Source organism: Ixodes scapularis, unplaced genomic scaffold, assembly GCF_016920785.2.
Source record: "Ixodes scapularis isolate PalLabHiFi unplaced genomic scaffold, ASM1692078v2 PGA_scaffold13__105_contigs__length_92229423, whole genome shotgun sequence".
Lineage (NCBI taxonomy): Eukaryota > Metazoa > Arthropoda > Arachnida > Ixodida > Ixodidae > Ixodes > Ixodes scapularis.
This window is the reverse complement of record NW_024609839.1, coordinates 71,946,739-71,969,168: the sequence shown is the minus strand read 5'-3', so window position 1 is coordinate 71,969,168 and position 22,430 is coordinate 71,946,739.

The window sequence follows — 22,430 nt, the reverse complement described above, 5'->3', positions numbered from 1 at the left end:
CTTATTGGCAAAGAAGAAATTAAGAAAATAATGCATGTGACTATTTTAACGATTTTAACGAGCGTGCTAACGTACTTGTTACGGAAATGAAAACAAAACTAGAAAGGGAAGCCACAGCAGACATGTACGGGCATGTTCACGTCTATCATGGTATCCTTTCCATGTTTCTTCGCTTTGCCTTTATTTTAATTTAAAAAGCGAAGCGCCTCACGTTGTAAGGCGGAGGGGAATGCGATGTATCATTTGCTGAAAATTAACAACCGAAACAAAAACAAGTTGTACCCCAGAGACCTCCGACCAAAAGTGATTAAGCCTGCTGTCGTGTTCAAACATTGTCTCCTGCACGCTTTAAAAAATCCAAATTAGATTCCACGACAAAACTGACCCGCCAAGACACGAGCAGGCAAATCGCGGGGGTGCTTTAATTTGCCTAAAAGCCTTTGGTCGCGGTCACGAAGATGCATTGCGTGTTTGCGCATTCCGCCTGTCACAAGAGCCCCTAATCAAATTGGCGTCCGGGCAAGGACCTTTTTTCCGGCCACTTATTTCATCCGGCGGGTCTCTACCCTTCGAGCCCCGAGCCGCGACAAGCTGAAAAATCTTATTGCTCTCAAAGGTCGCACCGCCCGGAATTGTCTCTACGCGGGCCTCTATTCGCGAACATATACACTCATTCACTTTAGAGGCACAAGGAATCGTTGGCAAACTGGCCTTATGTACGGAGCAGCTGCTAGGCATTATAGCCTCGTACAAAAGGAAAAGCGCATAAGGTGAAGATCAAGACATTCTCGAACAACGCTGTCGTCGTGGATAGCTCGAGAAAAGCAGAGCGCGGCGAGGGCCGAGTATTGAAATGAAAATGAAACCTTTCTTTTCTTACGCGAAGCAGCAGGCGGAGAAAAAAAGTAACCGTAGCGACTTCAGAATGTCTCTGTCCGCGTTACGTTGGCAAGATTGGGAAACGCGAGCGTATATATATTACATAAATACAATACCTAAGCAATAAATCGCAAAAATCAACATATTTTTGGCCGCAAAAATACTTCAGAAGTACAATATGCACTAATATTCCAAGTTCCAAAATCACAATACAAAAAGAAAATGCTAAAAAGCGAATGCAGAATGCACCTTGATCGAAAAGTGGAAGCACGGAAAACTCAAAACATTAAAAAAGCCAAAAAAAAAGCTTGATAAAAGTTGAAAGAAAAAGGAAAGCTTAATGAGAGCAGGGCGCGGTGAATCTCGTATATTATTATCGCTTCGCAGCCAATCGGATCGCGGCACCAGTCGATAAGAATGCCAAACAACCAATCAAACCAATCAAGGAGCTTAAAGGCCGACGACCAGTTTGCGCTTTTCACTTTTCTCTCGCTTCATCCTCTGTCTCCTTTTAACAGTTGCCTGTTTCCTCCTCTCGCATTCCCCCCTCTTCCCCTACCCCAAAGCCCCGCTCCGCTAAGCCCACGGTGGCTAAGCCACAAACTCAAACTAAAAAAAATAAAAAAAAAAATAAAGTCATTATGATCCAAAAGAGCAAGCCCAAAATGATTGACAAGCGTGTTTTGCAGGTTTCTAGTCAGCGTGCCGGGCACTCATATACACCAGGGTCCCTGATCTGGACATTTGGCGAAATCGTTGGCGAGGAATGTGGCGGCCGTGATTGGCCAACGCCGCATTTGGTTATGGTACCTGGAGCGCGTCTCCAACTGGTGTGTTTAGCGTCCTATCCCGCCCATACATCAAAAGTGGGCCCAGAGTGGCAACAAATGACGTCACAGAAGCCGGAGTGTCATGCTGTTGCCTGTCGCGATCCTGGCGGTTGGTCGTAGAAATGCTGGCGAAAACCACCGGCGAACGCGAGTGTCGCTGTCTTCACGGCATTCCAGGCGTCCCAACATCCGGCTGCTTTAGCTTCCGTGGACTACCACAGTGGAGAGCGACCTGCAGCAGAACAGGCATCTGCCATTTATACCACAGCTATTGGGACGCCGCCAGGTTCGCGACCGGCGACAGCATGACATTTTTATGACGTCAACAGGCGGAAATCGAGGGACCACTTTTTTGGACCCGGTAAGCACACCAGTCGGAGACGCGTTCCAGGCACCCTACTTTGGTGCCGGCCAATCATAGCCGCCATATTTCTCGCCCACTTTTTCGCCAAGTGTCCAAATTAGGGCCCCAGCTTATGTATAGAAACAAATCGGAGCGCACCTAGCGGCTCGTCACCGGCGCCTCACATGCATGGGCTAAAAGACACGCATGCAAGGGCATGGGTAAAAAACCAACACTATAGAGCCACTAAATGAGCTGCGCGCAGAGTATCGGCACTCCGTTCCCCGACATTGTTGTGGGCGCCGCCATTTTGGTGCTTGCGCATAGCAGACTCAACTGCCGATCGTCATGATTCAAAAATGCGACTTCCCCAGCGTTAGATTCGGTGTTAGGAAGCTCATGTACTATTGCTTTGCTCTGTCGCGAATTGTTTAAACATTTGTGGAGGACGGAAATGCGTCTCCTGTGATTTCAGATAAAGCTTCAGATAACTGGCAACAATGGTTTCAAGCCACAATATGACCAAGTGTCGCTACTCTGAAGCGTAGCTTATTTAGTGGCACTAGCCAACACATGTTGGCTTGGCCGGGCCCCACATGTTGGCTTGGCCGGGCCCCATCCCCGTTTTCTTGGCAGAGGCGGACTAGAAGATTGTCACAAAATGTAAACAAAATCGATAATCATGCAGAAGGAAGACGAGTGAGAAAAGCATGCAGACACTTGCAACCGGGAAATAGAACACCGATATCATAAGGCGCTAGACAAAAATAAGTGAACTAAGTGAACGAATGTTTTCGGTAATAAAACCTTCAGTTGCGGGTCAGCGCCTCTCCCGCCCTGTTTGTTCCTTCCTTCTGTTCTTTGTCGTTCTGCGCTGTTTACCTATGTTTTGTTGAACTACAAAAACATATTTTTGATAGCACGAGGTGTTAGTGTTTCTATGGTGAAGTTGTTGTTCCTTAGATTGTTCAATAATGATGGGAGGTGGTGGCTCAACATCTGCGTTCCATAGTTTGTTCTGCTGTATGGCACCTTCCAGACATCCTCATGACGAGTAGTATAAAAAAAAATTATACTTCGTGCTAGACCAGTGATCTCTTGAAATAAGGGATTGTTGAGTTTAATGCTCGCTGTGTATCTTAAAATTACTGTGTAGTCATACAGGTTGGTAAGTGGAAAAATATGCAGTCTTAAAAAGGGGCTGTGTATGAGAATCTTATGGGACATGGACGATACTGCGTATGGTTTTCTTCTGAGAGACACGATGATTGTTTATGCTGGTTAATGTTGTGGTTCCCCAAACCAGATGACAATAATTTAGATGGGAAGAAAATGGAGAGTTGTATAAAAGGGTAACCTTTGCTGGGACGTCGAAGCGAAGCGTGTTAAGAATGCCAACGGCTTTGGAAATCTTGCGAATAAGACCTTCAATGTGAAAACTCCGTAACAGATTTTACTGAAATATTACGCCTAGGTACCATCTCAATGATGGAGGGCCCAATAACAAGGTTGTAGTCAGAAACCATAAACTTATTCCTCGATTTAAAAAAGTAGTGCGTAGTTTCAGAGATTATACCAGGCAGTGAATGGAAGCGAGTCAAGAGTACGATTTGCAACTTGCGCGAGATTTTCCTTTAAGCCGCGCAAGTCCGCCTTTAAGCAACGCTCCGCTTTTCTGAAGCTCTAAGCGACTGTTTCAGTGTTTAGTCAGTTGCCAACAACAACAGGACTGCTTAGCGGTGTTTCACAAATGTGCTCGTATCCGTTTTCTTTTTTTCTTCGTTTTTTTTTTCTTTTTTTGCATTTATGCTGTCATTCGAGGTGCTACCGCAATTAGCCTAGTTTGTTGACAGCAGTAAATCACATGATTGACTGGGAATGGACGGTAGAGTTGGCAGAAGACAAGGATTATGCTGAACTAAAACGAACAACTGATGCGAGAAAGGCTAAAAAAAGGCCATCCTGTTTTATTTACACTACAGTCACAGAACCGTAGCTGCGACACGTCACGGCGAAGTTATTGGGCATGGGCGTCGCGTTCACGCACCTGGAAGTGCGCGAACAAAAGCGTCCGGAGCGTCTAACGATTTCGTTCCGTGTACTCTATTTTTTTCTCTATGTTTTGGAGCGCGTGAAATCGCGTCTCCCGCCGGCATCGAAAGTCCTTCGACGGAATTTCGTTATAGGCTATTCCTTCGTACTTTTCCAGAGAGCGCGTGAAGTAGGCATCGAATACCACAAAACTTTCGAGTATACATGCCTTGCAGTTATGTTACATGATGACATCGAACGTCGGTAACCAAAATGCTGGCGGTTGAATCGTCGGCGATTCGCAGCGGGGGCCCCGGTAAACTAAAGAGTGCTTGACTGTAGTAACTGCTACGCATCCAGACAATCGTTTCGTCGGCATGCCTCGCGGCAGAGTACCTGTCAAGTTAGTGAGAGTGCGAGTGGCGGGGACGGGATGCGGCCGCGCATTACCGAGTTAGCAGGACGCATTTCATGGCGGGAAGCGACGGCACTTTTCTACCGTTGTGTACGTTCGTGCATGTCCTTGCATCGGCTTTTACCCGTTCGTGATGTAGATGCCCTTTGCCTTTCGTTTCATCACGTCGTCTCCATGCTTCGACCGCACGCTCGGGGCTCTCTGCCGAGTACGGGCGAGAGTGTCGTACTGCGAGCCCGGCCAGACGGCGATCGGTCGGCGGCGGCCCCCGTGTGCACGCTCGCCGAGACGCCGCTGCCGCGGGGCATTGGCTCGTGCCATCCTCGGCACGGTAACCTTTGCAAGGAGCGAATATATTCAGGCATGCCGGTTAGGAAACATCATAATCTAAACCCCGAAACAAGGAGAGTAGTCTTCTCCGTCATTTTACTTCTCTCGTCCCGGGGTTTATACCATCACGCTAAAATTGCGTCGTTTACCATTACTTCGCAAGATCATAACAATTTCATCGCAAGCGGTTCCTAGAGCCGCCCGTCAAATTTCGGGGCGCGCAATGAAGCTGTTTTGCCGACACGACAGCCTCTTGCGTCCAAGCTACGTCGGCGGCATATCGAAACTTCCTGCTCGTAGCGCAATCGCACCAACGCCGAAAAATTCCGCACGTATTGCCTGAATGTCATCACCGTAAGCTCTGCACGTTTTCTGTTTTTTTTTTTTTCAAGTTCGCACGTAAAAATGTAGGTACCTCTTTTGAAAATATGGTGCATGTCAGCGCAGGTGTTCGATCAGTTAGAAACATCCAACGCCTTGGTAAGCGCATCCGCGCGGTGTGAGGTCAACCACCAGCATGGTGCGGGACCCGCCCTTGCCTCGTGTGACGTCGCTTGCAAGGCATGTATAAAACGGGCCACTTAACACTCTGGCGTAGCTCAGGGGTAACGCCTCCCCTTCGAACGCAGTGAACCCGGGTTCCATTCCCGCGGCCGGCGGGTGATCTTTTTCAAGGATTTGGCAACATCGACGACGCCTACGCCCTCCCACGCCAACTTCAACATCAGCAACGACAACAGCTACAACTACAAAGTCAACAACGGACTCATTTCCAGTGGTGGGAAAAGTTCATAACAGCTATCGCTGTTAAATGAAACGCGCTGTCAGTGTTAGAAATATGAACCACGAGACCAGATTTTAATGTAACTGTAAACATGAACGTTAAAGAAAAGTTTTGCTTTCAATAAATGTATCACTTAATAAATAGCCAACTCCGTGTTCACATAGTTTGGTTGTATTCTGCAACCGCGTACAACTTTATGTATTCGCGGCAAAAGATATATTTTCGCGTGTGAACCGCAGGGCTTTTACTAGAACTCCAATAAACCTCAATATAATCGTTTAATATCGTCTCAATATCGTTTGTTTCTTCGTACATTCATATATATAATCGTCTCAATATCGTTTGTTTCTTCGTATATTCGTGCCCTCAATGGCGCGGCAAGATATACAGCACGCGCTAACTGTAAAAGCGTGCTTGACATTTCTTTAGTCCAATCAACTGCTCGGTGAAAAGTCGTCGCCTACTCTTCTATGATTGGTACTGCGTGTGGGATGCAATTTAGTACGCCTTAAAAATATATACTCTAGGTGTGTCACTTTCAGCTCGATTGACCTAAAATACAAACAAGTACCGTGTATCGGTGCCGTTGCGTTTGTAAAACCCAAAACGCGATATTGTCATTTTACATTTCTTAATCGAATCGGGACGAATCAGAGAACCCGAGATGCCCACCACTTATGCTCGACCCCTCAGAACGATCGGCGCCATTTCATTTCGGGGTCAATCACCGGCTCGGTCAAGGCAGTTCGACCGATCTCCTCGCTATTCGGACCTCCGTCCCCGGGAGGGTCATTTCCGTCAGCTTGCCCGCGTAATGACCCGAGATGCCGGCCATTATCTCCGCTGGAGATCGGAAGGGAGTCTATAGGGAAAAGGCGACTTTCCCTTACGCTCGTCGCCTATACTATAACCTATAGCTCCACACTCGATTCACAAATGGCTTCACATGTTCATTACCTAAAAAAAGCGACAAAAACAAACTCAGGAAGGAGAAAATCTTTTTCTAGGTTATGGTACCCTTACAAAAATCTGTAGTTAAGTTCTTTTTCAATTTCTATTGCAAATTTTCTGGAATCGTATTGAATTTCTTTTTAAACTTTTTTCATGTTTTTAGACTTTATTTTGAGAACTTTTTTACCTCCTAGTTAAAATTGGCCGCTTAAATTTTTTCGAATTCCTTCTTACATACATTTTTTTAGAATTTCTCTTACATAAACATTGTTAAATTTCTTTTTACGGAACCGCAGATTAGCGTTTAAAAAAAGACTCAATTTTTTAAAATATATATTTTCATATTGGTTCAGAAATAGTATCCCTTTGGTACATACACATACCACAAATAAGCATTCGAAACAAACGCAAACACCATGAAGAACTGAACACCAAATTCACAGTCCCATTATCTGCTCCAGAGCCTTCTATAGCCGACATATTGCAGGTAACCATTCGGCCCGTGACCACCTCAGCACTTACTAACGTTCCAAGTGTCCGATATCCTTCTCGAAAGTCTGTCAAAGGGAAAACAGTGTTTCGAAGTTGGCTGACTCTATCTCTTACTAAAAAGCACTGGTACAACTAATATTGATTCCGCATAGTCGCTAAAACAACATCCACAAAAACGGCTCATATAACAAATGTTATCGCATTTCTGCATAGCACCACTCAGGACGAAGCCAGTCAAGGCGGTTGCTCCACTTTAAAATAGCTATTTTGGCTTTCTTTACTAGTTGACTAGTTGAATAGGGTCGATAAAGTCAGGATATTCACTTACAAAGTGAGAACGGCAGGGCGTGCTTTTCAAACGCCTGGCCTCCAGCACGCGCCCTATGCCTTCCGTCGTGCTTTGACTGCGCGCTCGAGCTCGAGAGGCGCGAGACGTCGAAGCGTTGTCAAAGATAGAAGGCTCGCGCTGGAGGCAGGAGAACTGAAGCTCCCCCCTACGGTTCTTAACTTGTCAGAGACTATTGAGAAACTTAGTGACTTTTGACATTTAGTCAAGATGTACCATATTCGATAAAAAGTCAACAGAAAGTCTGTAGTGTTTTTATTGATACTGGCTACAAAAATTCAATTGAATATTTTAAACACGAAGTAAACAAAACGTCTGCAGCATTTCTGATGACACTTTCAAAAGGAAGTCAGCAGAAAAAGATCAGCGTAGAGTTAATAGAAAGTCAACAGCTTTTCTTTTGACTCAGGCAGAAGAAAATCATCAGAAAAGTTTCAACACAAAGTCAACAAACTTTCTGTTGACCATGTCAACAGGAAGTCAAAGTCAAAGGAAAGTAGTTAGAGCAAACAAGAAGTCAACACATTTTCAATAAAAAGTAAAAGAAACAAAAAAAACATTTTATAGGGGTTCGTAGAACCATATATCCGTCGCTGTCATGCCTGACCCCGCACACGACCCCAGACCATATGAAATAATATAAAAAAAAGTTTTTTTCCTCTTTTCATAACATAATGTAAAGAAATAATGTCAATAAGTTTTTTTTTTCTTCTAGAAAATAATCTACAGAAAAACGTCGTTACAACTACCTTTTATTTTTTTGTAAATAAGTATACAAAACAAAATTGCTTATTTTTCCTTTTGAATTTTTTTAGGAAATAACCTACAGGAAAACGTCATTATAACTTATTTTTATTTTTTTATATAAATAAGTCTAGAAAATTTTTTTTTTAATTTTTTTTACAATAATTAAAACAAAGTGCGTTTAAAAAGGATATCAGTAGGATCCCGGAAAGTCGATAAGAAGTCTAAAAAAAAAAATTTAAAATTATATTGAGTTTTGTTTTTGGTGAGGATAAACGAATCGGTCCGAATAGCCGTTTTAATGCAGTCACATTTTGGCCGCATAGTCGCGCTGCATAATCGCCCCGGGTAACAGACACCGCTGCGAGGTCATAACTGCGAGACCGCGAGGAGGAATCAAGAGTCTGGAGCAAGGTGTAAGATAGACAGGTGGGGAAACGAGAGCCTAATGAGCGACCGGATTGTGACCCCCTCGGTTTTCTCTTTTTCTGTGGCGCCATCTATGTGGAGCACCGCGAACTCTCACTCCGGGTAGGCGACCGGTGGCGACCAACTAAACTGACGGAGATGATTCCTCGTGGATTTTCAAGGGAGGACTGTCGTGCTCTCGGTTTATTTTGCGCACTCTCCCAAGGAGTTCCATGCAAATCCGATTCCAATTTTTTTTTTCCTCTCGCCGGAGCGCCATCTGTCGCAAATCGGGGGTACCCATAAGCAGACGAGTACACAATCCGGTCACGGCGCTGCGGTAGGCTTCTATGGGCCGTTTCCCCACCTGTCTATCTTACACCCTGGTCTGGAGTACGTCGAGTTGTGTAAAGATACGGTGCCTGGAACACGTTTCCGACTGGTTTGTTTACCGTAATCATAAACGAAGTGCTACCTCGATTTCCGCCTGATGACGTCACAGAAAAGTCATGCTGTCGCCGGCCGCGATCCTTGTTACTTTTAAGGAAAGAAGCGAGAAACGGGTTTTCGCCACTTTTCGATGATGTAACGAGTAACGGGTTCTAGTTACTTCTGGAGAGGAACGTGTGCAAGATAAATACGCGGCCTAGTTTTTTTTTCCAGCTGGCGCCTGTAAGTTGTACAACGACAAAACGCTAGATAGACAATAAAGAAAAATGTGCTCAAGAGAGTGTAAAAACGGTGATCCAATCCCCTGACAAACGCGTTAGAGAGCGAATGATTATTAACTAAGACTAATATTGGAAGCGGCTACAGCTTTATTAAAATGACACATTCAGACGAACATGAAAATAAGGCGTGAATTTCAAACTGACGTAAGGCGTTCCTTTTGACTCGCAGTAACGAGTAACGTACTTGGTTACTTTTTGAGTGAGTAATGACTAACGTGTAGATGTCTGGAGGGCGATAGTTTACCTCCGAAACAATTACGCCCATATTCATTAATGTGACGAAGTACTCAGTAAACGTCGGGGGCAAAAGCAAAACAAAAACATATCTAGAAAATACGCTGCAGGAGGGGAAAATATTAGGGGCCATGATACCGCAATGCGACTAACAGCAATAGTGCAGCTAACACTCCACCGACGCGCAAAAAACACGTGGGTCTTTTGTTGTTCGGACAGACAATATGTCCGGCAGTAATTACATTCCCGTCTTTCTTTCTCTTTTGTACCTTTTCATTTACTTTCTTACTCTATGGATGTATTTGTATACAAGTTCCCCCGACAAAAGCGGAGTTTCCGGCGCCATCCTTCATTTTCAACGATGTCGGACAGAACAGCGTGCCTTTCACAATTCCTCGATCAAAAGCTTTTTTTTTTGTTATCACCCAATCTTTCTCTAAGTCACGCGTTTGTTTGCGTGCGACGGGCAGGAGTTGGTCAATACGCTCTTCGAAATTCTCCGAAATCCTACCGGAAGCCACCGAAAAACGCAAGAAACGGAAACGTAACTTTTTTTGAGTGCCAATATTTTTCTCCGTGCCGAGCACAAATTTTGAGCTCAGTAAGAAAGTAGCGTGCTTTGTGAGGCATTTATTTATCCAAAATTCATTGTTCTAGTGTAAATAAATAAAAAAAAGTTAAGTGATGTCAGCACGCTTCCAGCCTCGGAAAGGTTTCCCGTATTGTACTTTTCAACACACGCTACTATTCACTGCGGCCTCAAGCTCGCACCTCGAGGTCACTCCTTTGAGGAGCCCGAGTCTACTGTAGTTTTAATCGGAACCATCACTCCCGTGTTTTTGATATCGTTGAATTGAAGCTTAAAGTTGAATTGCATAGATTAGCCATCGTGTGACAACAAAGGGACATACCGAAACAGAAGTCGCGCAAACAAACATTTCTACATGCCAACAAAAAACAAAACAAAAGCGATACTACAATAGAAAACATGGTTTTCTCGCTCGCTCGTACACGGCGCCATGCGCAATGATAATGCAGAGCCCACTTCTGTGTAACGGGGGGCAAAGCTAAACTAAAACTACACAGGAGCACGCCTGAGTGTATACCAGTGTCGTAGGCGTTACCGAAAAAAAAGGAATGTGCTTGCAAATAAAAGACACGCCTTATCGCTTCTGTTGAGGGGGCACACCCCCTAGGAGGGTCAACTTTTGAACCCTTGGCTTAACATTAATGAAATTGACAGGGTACGCTGGTGGTCATGCTAGAGGGTGCATAACAAACGTTCATGTCTGTCGATGAAGTGGGAAGGAAATTAGGGCAGCTTTTATCCGCAAAACGCCTACATTGTTTAGTTAACTTATCGTCGGAAAACTATCATGGTATTCAAGAATTTTATTCGCTAGATATGTAGCAGAATGCCTAGGAGGTGCGGCTATGGAAAGCTTTTTGTAAAAAGTCATTTATTTCTATCAATTTTCTCTTCTGCAAAAGTGGTCAACTTTTTGGTCTTCTGTGTCTTTGACAAAATGTCAACATTGTTGATAAAAGACAACTGTAAAGTGATAAAAACATTCCATAGCCGCATTTCTTAATAAATTTAAGTCAGGAAAAGTGAAGAACGAGCCTTCCCTGTATTGCCATTATCAAATGATAGGTTGACTAAAATAGAATTTATACCAAAACGTGGAACGAAGAAAAATGTGTTCAAAGTGCTCAAAACCCTATCTCTTCTTTAGCTTCGGTGGACAGAAAATAATTTATAAAAAAGTGTCTATGCAGTGTAAACTAGTGAAAATTTCTGAAAATACTCACTAGATGTTGGTGGAGGTAAATATGTAATTTTTCAAGATCAACCTTTTTTTGCAGAAACATTCTTTTCTGGGTAGTGTCCCCGATTAAAAAGTAACGCAAGTTCCTTTTACATTACTGTTTATTAATTATGAACTAACACGTTCATTTACTCTTTGTTGGTTATAGATATGCATCAGCATCATATTTAAAGAAACATTATGTCAATGTAGAAACTGAACATAGGTACCTTTTCTGTTTTTTTTACGGTCCCACCTAATTACTGACAAAACAAATACGCAAAGAAAATGCAAAAAAACTATAAAATGTATATAAACGTCGCGCTCAAAAACGCACACAAAAACTGAAGTGTAATTTTGTTAAATCTTGTTTAGAATAAGTAACTATAGTAACGTAACTACGTTACTCGAAATAAGTAGCGCAAGTACGTTTCCAGTTACCGTTTCGAAAAAGTAACGAGTGCGTTACAGCGTTACCGAAAAAAAATGTAACGCGTTACTTGTAACGCAAGCTTACCGCCAGTCAACACTGGATACCAACTCGACTCCCTGACGCCATGCCAGTGCGGCGGCGGCGCTGCTGTCGGCATAACGCATGCGCAGAAGCTGCACTTCTCCAGAATGTGGTATGTGTGCGCACGTGCAGTGCACACGACCTGGTGTGTGCAAACGCGGGCTCGTTTCTAAATACTAGTGCGGTGGCGAATACCCGGGCGTGGCGCTCCTAGGGCTACCCACAATTCGCACATGATCGAAATCGGAAACCTGAGCGTTTTCTGACGGGTTTCAAGAGGGTACTCCGGCGATTTTTCTTTAGTTAGCCCCACTAACTACTTGTACTTTCGGGTTCACCGGTCCTTTCCGGTATGCTGTTTAGCATCGCGAACTTCAGAATAGTTACCGTGAAATCGGAAAGTGAAAAGGATGCCAAGACACCAACATTCAATTATTCGCACGCTTTTCAGGGCCGCGACGTCAAGGGGTAGGCAGGCTTGCAGGTCGAGCGGGTAGTCTAAAAAGTGAACTATGCCGAGCGTTCGTTTTCGTGCTGCTGCGCAGGTGCTGCAGTGAGCTTCCAAAGCATTCATTTGACACCGTGAAACTGCTTGGAATCAGTAGGGAACAAAGCCTACAGTTCAAAGGGTGAATTCCTGCCTTCCGCTGATATCACTTTTTTATTGCTGCCAGTAGAGACTCACTTTGAAAAACACGGTGAGGAACGAGATTGTAAGTTCGATAAGTTCACGATTATATATTTTTTTTTTATTTTGGCCGAATATTTTGGTTTACCTTTTCCGCGATTTTCGGTGGTGTGTTCAGCAAATTTTTATGTATATCGAAGACTATAACGAAACAAACGGACTATCCATTTATATAAAATTTCGGGAGGCACCATTATCATATGCGCGTAGTATATTATGCGCCGGTTATTGCGTAAAAATATATATATTTTCTGTGGGTATTAGCGTGCGCGACACTTTTTCAGTCTGACTAGATGTAATACATACTGTACTTAAAAGGAACGCGTTTATTAAGAGGTATACACTGGATTCACTAGATATGACACGCTTATAGTATCGGCACTTCATTCCCCTACATTCTTCTGGACGCCTCCATTTTGACGCTGAGTGCGAAGCTGTGCAAACAGCGGTTGTTGCGATTAAAAAACGCCACTACTGAGCCTCCCATACAATGACAACACAATAGAATGCAATACAATACAATACAATAGTGCAGAATTTATTACGTTATTTATTCGCATTTTACAATTCAACATGGTGTCGTGAAGATCGGGCGATATCGTTTTACTCTGTCGCGAAGTTTTTTAACGTTTCCGGAGGACAGCAAACCGGTTGCAGTGATTTTAGATTATGCTTAAAGTAACTGGCCACAACCATTCTCAACCCCGAGAAGGCCGAACTATCGCTATTGTGAGCCGTAGATCGCTTAGTGGCTCCAGTGTGAAAATAGGGTCCGCCACTGCTCGCGGGGTCGGTAAAACGTAAAATGCCTCAGTAAAGCACCGCGTGCTCAGGGGTCGTGGCAAACTTCGCTTGCGCTTTCTCTTTGATAACTATGCGATACATGTCAACATTCTCGGTTAGTTTAGAAGCAAACCGTATAAATAACGAAGCTGTGCAAACAGCGGTTGTTGCGATTAAAAAACGCCACTACTGAGCCTCCCATACAATGACAACACAATAGAATGCAATACAATACAATACAATAGTGCAGAATTTATTACGTTATTTATTCGCATTTTACAATTCAACATGGTGTCGTGAAGATCGGGCGATATCGTTTTACTCTGTCGCGAAGTTTTTTAACGTTTCCGGAGGACAGCAAACCGGTTGCAGTGATTTTAGATTATGCTTAAAGTAACTGGCCACAACCATTCTCAACCCCGAGAAGGCCGAACTATCGCTATTGTGAGCCGTAGATCGCTTAGTGGCTCCAGTGTGAAAATAGGGTCCGCCACTGCTCGCGGGGTCGGTAAAACGTAAAATGCCTCAGTAAAGCACCGCGTGCTCAGGGGTCGTGGCAAACTTCGCTTGCGCTTTCTCTTTGATAACTATGCGATACATGTCAACATTCTCGGTTAGTTTAGAAGCAAACCGTATAAATAATGAAGCAAAGGAGCAAGAAAACGAAAACACGACGCGAGTCTGCGAGATGTTTCCAGGTAGCTATTACTTCAGACCTATGTACATCTTTTGGCTACTGTCTACGTTTCCATCAAAAAAAAAAATGTTCAAGAAAGCGAAGTTTTATTGTCGCATGCCTCGATCACAGATATGGCGCCGTTCTGACAGCTGATCTTATTGGTAGACTTAAGTTTTATTGTGCCAACTTTAACTACGTTGCGCGGGAGAGACTGAAGAAGACGCGATGGAAAAGTACAGGCGATAATGTATTTGCATGCATAAGCACGGGTAATATGTTTTCTTGCTGAGTTTGTTTAGCACGGGCTCGACCTCGACATGCGATTATATGAGTGATACTGAATCCATGTCGCGCTTATATACAGTCGCCTAAACCCGATATCAAAGATATAAAAATTAAGAAAAAAAAAACAAAACAAAAAACTCATGCAAGAATTTCTATTGTAAGCCACCGCACACCAAACACCACGTCTCCAAAGTAGTGTGGCGTAACTCGAGGGGCCCCATTAACAACCTAATACACGTTGCCCAAGAATACACACACACACACCTTGATCTATATCCAGCGATAGAGTTTTTATGCCAAAGGCTCGCAATATTAACCACCTCTGCCGCAATCTTCGCTAGAACACACCTCGAGCGCTCTCATGGCATTGCAAGTTTTTGGTAGAGATGAGGCATCTCCAAATAGAAGGCAATGGCAGCCTGATCAATCATAAAGGATGTTTCGGTTCCGCTGCGGCAACTATACTGTTCCCGCTAAAGTAACAGCTGTTTTGAAACCAAAGAGACAAGCACTAGACTCATAAATGTATCCCCATCTAGATAAATAATCGGGCGTCCGTTTTTGTTTTTCGTTTTTTTTTCGCTTCATAACATATGAATAAACACATATCACAAGCTCGCTCTTGCGCAGGGCTAAACTAACGCGTTTCAAGCCGCTCGTTTATAGCAGTATCATATTACCTGTCAGATTATTTGTCATCTGTCAGTTTCCTCGTTGATCTCGTAAAAGTGCCTTACCTTTATAGTCGAGTAATTGTACGGGGTCTTAAATCATTCGTTACTCTTCCACACGAGTATTTCGATTACTAAGTTGGGCTAAAAAACGGGTCGAATTCGTTAAATTCAGGAAGGTTCAATGAATTTTATATTATGTACTAATGTTCATTTCGGTGTATTCAAATTATTTCCCTTTAGAATATAAAGTAAATGTAAAGACAATATATATCTGAAGCCGGTATCCATTAGCATCTAAACTGTTGACCAATTAAAATAATAAAAAAACACGTTACTGTCAAAGTAGCTGGAAACACAATTAATTTGTATATCTAGAAGTCAGGTTGCCTAATCAAACAACGCCCGTTAATGTTCTCCGTAACAAAGCAGACAAAACTTACAATTGCGGATTATTAATTTTTAAAATAGTTACGAAGTTTCCAAAAGCTCAAGCGAGTTTCGCTGCATTCTTTGCTGCATGACCACTCTGGATTATGTCAGGAGTTTTGTTCCGCTTTAATCATCAAATTGTTTTATAGTGTTCGATTTCGTTTCTGTGTCAATTAATGCGAGACCTCATTTTGTTCAGAGTCATATGTGGTCACGAGTCATAAAAAAATGTGTCTCCGTGTTTGTGTGTCTGACTGCAATACACCCTCTTTTGTATGTGCTCCACTTTGTGAAAATTAATTGAATATAAACATGTTCTTATTCACAGATTGAGTCGAGTACTCACTTTTAAGACAATAAAGAAGCTAGGCGTGTTGTTCTTCTTTCCCCCACATTTGAACGTTTGGGCGGTTTCTCCTAAAATGAAAAAAAAAAAATTCAACAATTAGAAAAAAAAAACACACACACACACACACACACAAAACAGAAACTTTTATAATACATATTTCTGCACAATTTTGGGGTGACCTGAGCATTCGGAAGAGTGAAATCGATTATTTTAAAAGCAACGTTTCTATAGTCGAAATAAAACAAAACTACAATTAATGCCAGGTGTTATCTAAAATCTGAGCGAAATGTCCGTTCCTACTAATTTTTTTTTTTTTAATGTAACATTTTTGTAAATTGCACTTTCAAAAGGGAACACGTTTTGAATGCGTCTTCCTTTGTTTGAGTACAAAGTCTTCGAAACCTATCAAAAATTGAAGATAACACTTGAGCGTGTCTAAGCTTTTTTTTTTTTTTTTAATGCTTCTCCATACATTTTCTTTTTTAATATTAAAGCTCGCTTCGAACAAATAAGTTGGGAGCGTCGTATTTGAACCGTACCGCTTATGATGTCGGGTCCTTGCGGAACGAAAATGAAAAGGCAGCAAATCTTTCCTTCCTATATAAGCCCTTGAGACAAGACCACAATTTTCAATCAGCAGCTATGTCAGAATTTGTAAAGAGGCATGTATGTGACATTCTTTTTCAGTACCTGGACTTCTTTGCCGTTTCTGCCAGTAGTTCGTCTTCAATGTGAATACTGGTTGTGTCTTACCCCTCGTATCTTCCAATTATAACAAATAAAAGTAAAAAGAAAAAAAGAAAATTCGCATTTACCCGTATTCGTCTAGTATCACATCGAAACTGAATATTTCATATTTCAACGCGGCGACAATATATACTAAAAAAGCAAAGTATATAGTTAAGCGGGTCGGTGTACAATCAGAATAAATAAACACAAAAAAAACAATACAAAACGTAAACTCAAGGACAAATAGAAAGCGTACAAACGCAGCGCTGTTTTGTGCCATCGATTTGTCCTTGAATTCTTTCGTGCTGTTTTATTCGTTATGTTAAAAAGAAAATTTGAAATCAATTGTATCATTAACGCCTGAGTTAGGTTCTAACATTGTAATGCGGATTGAAAATAAAATCACGACCATTAGGAAGACGAAAATCGATGCCATTAAGCAGCTGAAAATTCGCCAGCGAAATCGGAATACAAAATTTATGGGAGCTTCCAGCTGACGAAGTGCACACTCTCTTAGCTAGATAGAATGTTTAATCAAATCGAAATTCATCGTCAACTTATTTAAAGAAAAGACACAAAATAAGAAAGAAAGTTGAAAAAAAAATAATTAGAAATGCGTCCCTCAGAAACCAGCACACTTCAATTTCACCACACCCTGCAGCCTCGACATCGAATGGGCTCCTTACGGCATCATTACTTACGTATTCTTTTATCTCACCCCATTCCCGCAAAACCCACGTTCACACTCAAAAGCCCAAGCTACGATGATTCCAAGTACCCCAAAGGAGCGACCGCAAAGCAAACATAAAATTCCACGTACAAAAAAAAAAAAAAAAGAAAAGAAAAGAAAAAAAAAATATTCTAAACATCGTATTTGTTCCATTTCGGCTTTCCTCGCCAAAGCTGGTTTCCCCACATTACGGCGGTGCATTAGGTCGAGCGCACTCACAGGGGAACTCCGCTTACATTGAAAGGGAGGCGGGGGGGATCCCGCAGGAAATGACGGGTAAATCGCAAAAGAAGGCATCGCTTCCGTTGGATGGGGTGCGACAATGGGAAGGCACTTAATGAGCTTTGCGGCTTCTACATGGCGCCGCGTGCAGTCGCGAGATTTCCAACGAATGCGCTCATGCCACCTCATTTCCGAACCCTGCGAGAGTTTACGCAGAAGGACGCAATCCCATCAAGGGCGTACCTCCATTGTCTGGAGAGACCAGCTTGGAGTACGGGAGGACGAGATTCACGGCGGGCTGCTATAGAGCCGGCATAATATATTAGCGTACATGTATTGTAGACAATGCAATTCATTTTCACTTCTCATGTTCTGACTTCTTAGCAAGTACGCACTGAATGAAGCACGTTTCTGTTTTACTAATGACTGCGGTAAAGAACGGTTATTTGTAGATGCGAAAAGATTTGCGTTTGAATCTCGGCAAAAGTTAGAATCTCTTTTGCGGCCATCTCCGTACAAAGTGTCTAAATGAGAAACTAATTGCTAGACAGGGAAGTAACAAAGCAACCTAGAAGCCATGCTCAATTTTATGCTGTACGGTAGAACGTCTTTCGTGTACTTGTTTATGTGCATTTTTTATTGGCAAAACAGTTGTCATATTGGCCAAGAACAATAAAACTTATTTTTCGTGTTTATCTTATGTCTTTTATAACACGGAAAACATCGCGCGTTCGGCACGAAGGCCGGAGACCGCACCAAGTAGTGATTTTTTATTATTTGCTAATGCTAAACGCTGCAATAACATCACCTAGGCTAACATCGTAAGCTGTCAGGACTTCGTAGACGTCTAATATAACTCACCCAGGAAACGTACTTTAGGGCTCGTACATACGTTCCACACCACTTTTAGACAAAGAAACCACAGGTGAAAACTTGCGAATATACTCTGACCATAACCATACATCTGCAATTTGTGCGCAATAAGTACGCCCGGTTTTGGAGAACATCCTGAAAGAATTTTAGAACGAAACGATCGTATTTTGCAGGCTGGCATCGACCGAAAAATTATAAACAACTGTTTGTAATTGGGCGGTTGATCACGATCGACCTTTTTTTTTTTTTTTTAATTACAAGTTATTTGCTTTTGATGTGCAAGAATTTATATCACAGCTTCGAGTTTTCTTAATGTACTTGCAATAATATACCTTAATAACAGAAGCCGTTATATTAATTGATTTGATAATATGAACTGATAGAACGGGTTTGAAATATTATCGCTAAAGACCGAATAAAAGACACAAAACAATTGTTGAGGAGTCCTACTGATTATTTGATTAGTGCAGCGCCCCATTAATTTGTCACTGCTTTGAGTGGGCTCTGCGAAAAGTCAGACAGAACCTCTCAATAATAAATGAAAAAACAACACCACCCGTCGTTCTCAAGAAGCTTTCGATTTCCCGGGAATCCAGATGCCTGAAAACGTTTTACTCCTTTTTTTCTTCAAATACAATTGTCACTTATTTAACGACCATCGTTGGAGTGTCGTGGTTTGATGTTTATTACCTACAGGCAAACAAAGTTGGGAACCTGGTTTGCACGATGAGAAGACGTGCATATTTCAGAAGGGAAGGGCGTGCGCCGTATGCGGAAACACGGGTGTGGAGTGCGGAGAAAAAAATATAAAGGTGACACGACGGCTGAAGGATAAAAGTTTACTCGCTGAACCTTTTTTTTACTCTTTTTTTTATCCTATTTCATTTGCTTCGGGGCCGTGTATAATTCATGAAGAGCATTAGCATAGGCCAGACCATCTCGTCGGGTATACATCACCGTTGCATTGAGAGTGTTCCGTTGGCAGGGTCCGTGCGGTCGGTGCTCGACCATTTCGGTATGGGAAAAGAAATGGGGAGTAATAAGGCATTGCGATAAGCTGGCGAGAGCCGGGAAAGAAGGGGGGGGGGGGGGGAGAAAGCCCATTTCATTTTCTCCTCCCAGATGAGATATATTCGTGGCTGAAGTTTAGAGGTACGGAACGTGGCAGTGAATAACCGTAGGCGGATGCACGTATGAATAGCTTGGACAGGATTCGCGCTATTCTTTAGTTATTGGTGTCTCCTTGGCTTGTGTTTTTTTTTATGTATATTGGAATGTTAAAGAATCCTACTTATTTACATATCAAATATGTCGAATGTCACAAAGAGCAACAAAACATTTTATTTTTTGAAGTTAACGTTACGAAGGCAATATTCAGTATAATATTACTAGAAACCCCAGTAATGTTTACTTCATTTGTTAAAAAAAAGTATCACTTACTTTCCAACAAAATATCTGCATACTCTAAAAGGACCCGGAACGCTCTCAATATACTATTTATATGCGCAAATATTTGACGTAACATTTATTAATACTCTACAGAGCCATTTTCATTTGAATGCAAAGCTTAATCAGGCATAATGCTGGTTTTACTCATATTCCGATATAAAAACGACGACTTTGACAAGACGTGCCTTTCTAAAATGACGATAATGCCGAGTGTACAAAACCTAATTGCGATAATTTATTGAAAACATTATGTCCAACTCATACAACTACCGTCAAATACTTAAAAAAACGGACCCACAAAAATAAAATAAAAACAAAAATGAAATACATTGGTAATATAATTACAGCCAGTGAATCTCTTTCTACTAAAGACCATCTACTTTCATCGCTTTATTTTGAGCTATGTTTTTGGCGTCCGGTTTTTGTCTCGTCGAGGAAGACTTCGCAGTCGAGCTCCGCTGCCTTCTTTTCAAAGAAATACTTCTTTTCCATGTCTTTTTTTTTCTACTGGCCCATATGATATACATTTTCAATCAACCACTCTAGCTGACCAACCGCAATCAGCGAAATTGAAAGAAAGTAGTAAAAAGTTAACTTATGAAATAAAGAGTTCCAACAAATTCATATAATATGAATTTGGTATCTCATCCGATCTTAGTCCAACTTGGGATTGGAGTGCTTGACTTCATAAAAATACAAAAACACATGCATAGTAAAGAAAGTTAGTGAATGAAATTTTTAGGTCCGATAGTCGTTCTAGTATAGTCAGGGCGTACAACCTTTGACGGAGACTTAAATTTGAGCACTACGATACCTGCAATCGTGATAGCTACGGTCATTCCAACGAGTGAATGTTATGGTATGTCGCTGTATGTCCATCTTAAATCTCGCATATTGGTCTCTAATATTTTCCACAGGCTAAAACCGCTTTGATTGACTACAATGATTTTGTACCTAAGATTTAGTTCTGAACACTAAATTAGTACTACTATTGCGTCGCTCAATATATTGCGCCTGAGCCGTCTCCAATACAGGCAATTCGCTACTCCTAATATTGGTAGCACTTTTCAGAAGAATTTATGCTCTTCTTGTTTACGATTGTGAATAGTAGTTTGATGCTGTGCTTAACCGGGCCCTTTGTTGGAAGTTGGAACACTAGAAAACTTTCAATTTCACAGACGTGTATACGATGTCAAGTATCTTACGTACTTGGAACGTTTAACAGGACAAAATGTGATGAGTGGTTCAGCTTTTCAAATCACTCACATCCCGCCTTGTCAACATGCGCCTACAAATGAGTGCCACTATTTAAAAACTTCACATGTGAAAAACGGCACATTGATAAGGATGCGTTTGTACAAACTGTGAAGCGCGTGCAAAAAACTCTTATCTCATAAAAAAACATAGTCATGTGGTAATAGGTTACAGCAAAACATGCGGCAGTGAAGAACAAGGGAAGGTTCGTGACATTTTTATGTATCTCACATTGCCTGTCGCAATATTATCATCAAATATTTCTGAAAAAAAAAGAATTATTGTTAAAAGTTCGAAGCAAACCCTCTTTTAAACTTCCAAGTTTGCCAAGTTATAAAATCACAACAACACGCAATATCGAATTCTGATTCCGCTACAGTAACTAAACAGAGGAAACAGAACCACCTCGGGTATCCATTCAGAACAAATATTTTCCGGTGAACAAAAAACATATTTATTCAGCAACACGAAAGAAACAAGCTCCCCCTAAATGCGTAACGTAAAACAAGACAGACACAAGCATGATTCAATTGAAGTATACAAGAGAACTTGATGTTAAATTTTGCTGTGTTTGGCAAATTCAGTTTCGATTTCCAAATGCGGAGTACAATGGATTGTCGAAGCAGCAGCGATGGAAAGTTGAAGCACGCGGCACGCTTCAGGCTTCGAATCAGAAAGGCATGCCTCGAGATTCATAACAGATGCGAAAACAACCACCGAATTCTCAAAAAGAGTGCGATGATCCTTTCGTAGCGCAGCAATATATAACTAAGACTAAAAAAAAACAAAAAAAAAACACCCGAATGTTAAAATAAAACAAAACATAAGCGCAAACAAGAGAAAAAGAAAGCCGAATGTGATAAAACTGGATGTATCAATTCCCCCGACTCCAGAACAAATCGTTTCCCCAATATACCGTTGCCAAAAAACTCTAAATATAAAAAAATTAAAAAAATCTAACATTTTTAGTTTTTTTTTTTTACTTAGTCAAGCCTATTTTTTTTTTCTTTGTATTGCTTTTAACTGTTTTTCCGTTCGTATCAACCGCTTTTGATGAAAAAGTAATAAAAAAATCAAGAAAGGGAAGGAATCCAGCCGTGGAGGCTGGGTGATTTTTTTATTTTTTCTTTAGGAACGAACGAGCACGTACGTACGTACAAAAACAATTTGACATATTTTTTTTTTTTTTTTCAGATACAAAACTACCAATTCACATAGAAACGTGATCTACATCCTTCTCACGTTTAGCCCGGGAACACCTGTCTTGTATCCCATCTTTCATGTGGCCTCGGGGTACGCTTCTTCATTCTATCTATTCACCTTGCTTTTGCGGTGTTTTTCTGCATATTTCATCGTCCGAGCACGTCTTCGTTCTATCCCGCCATTTTTTCACGCCCTCCACAAGGTGTAATGGAACGACGATGACACTGTTCCGGACGACAGATG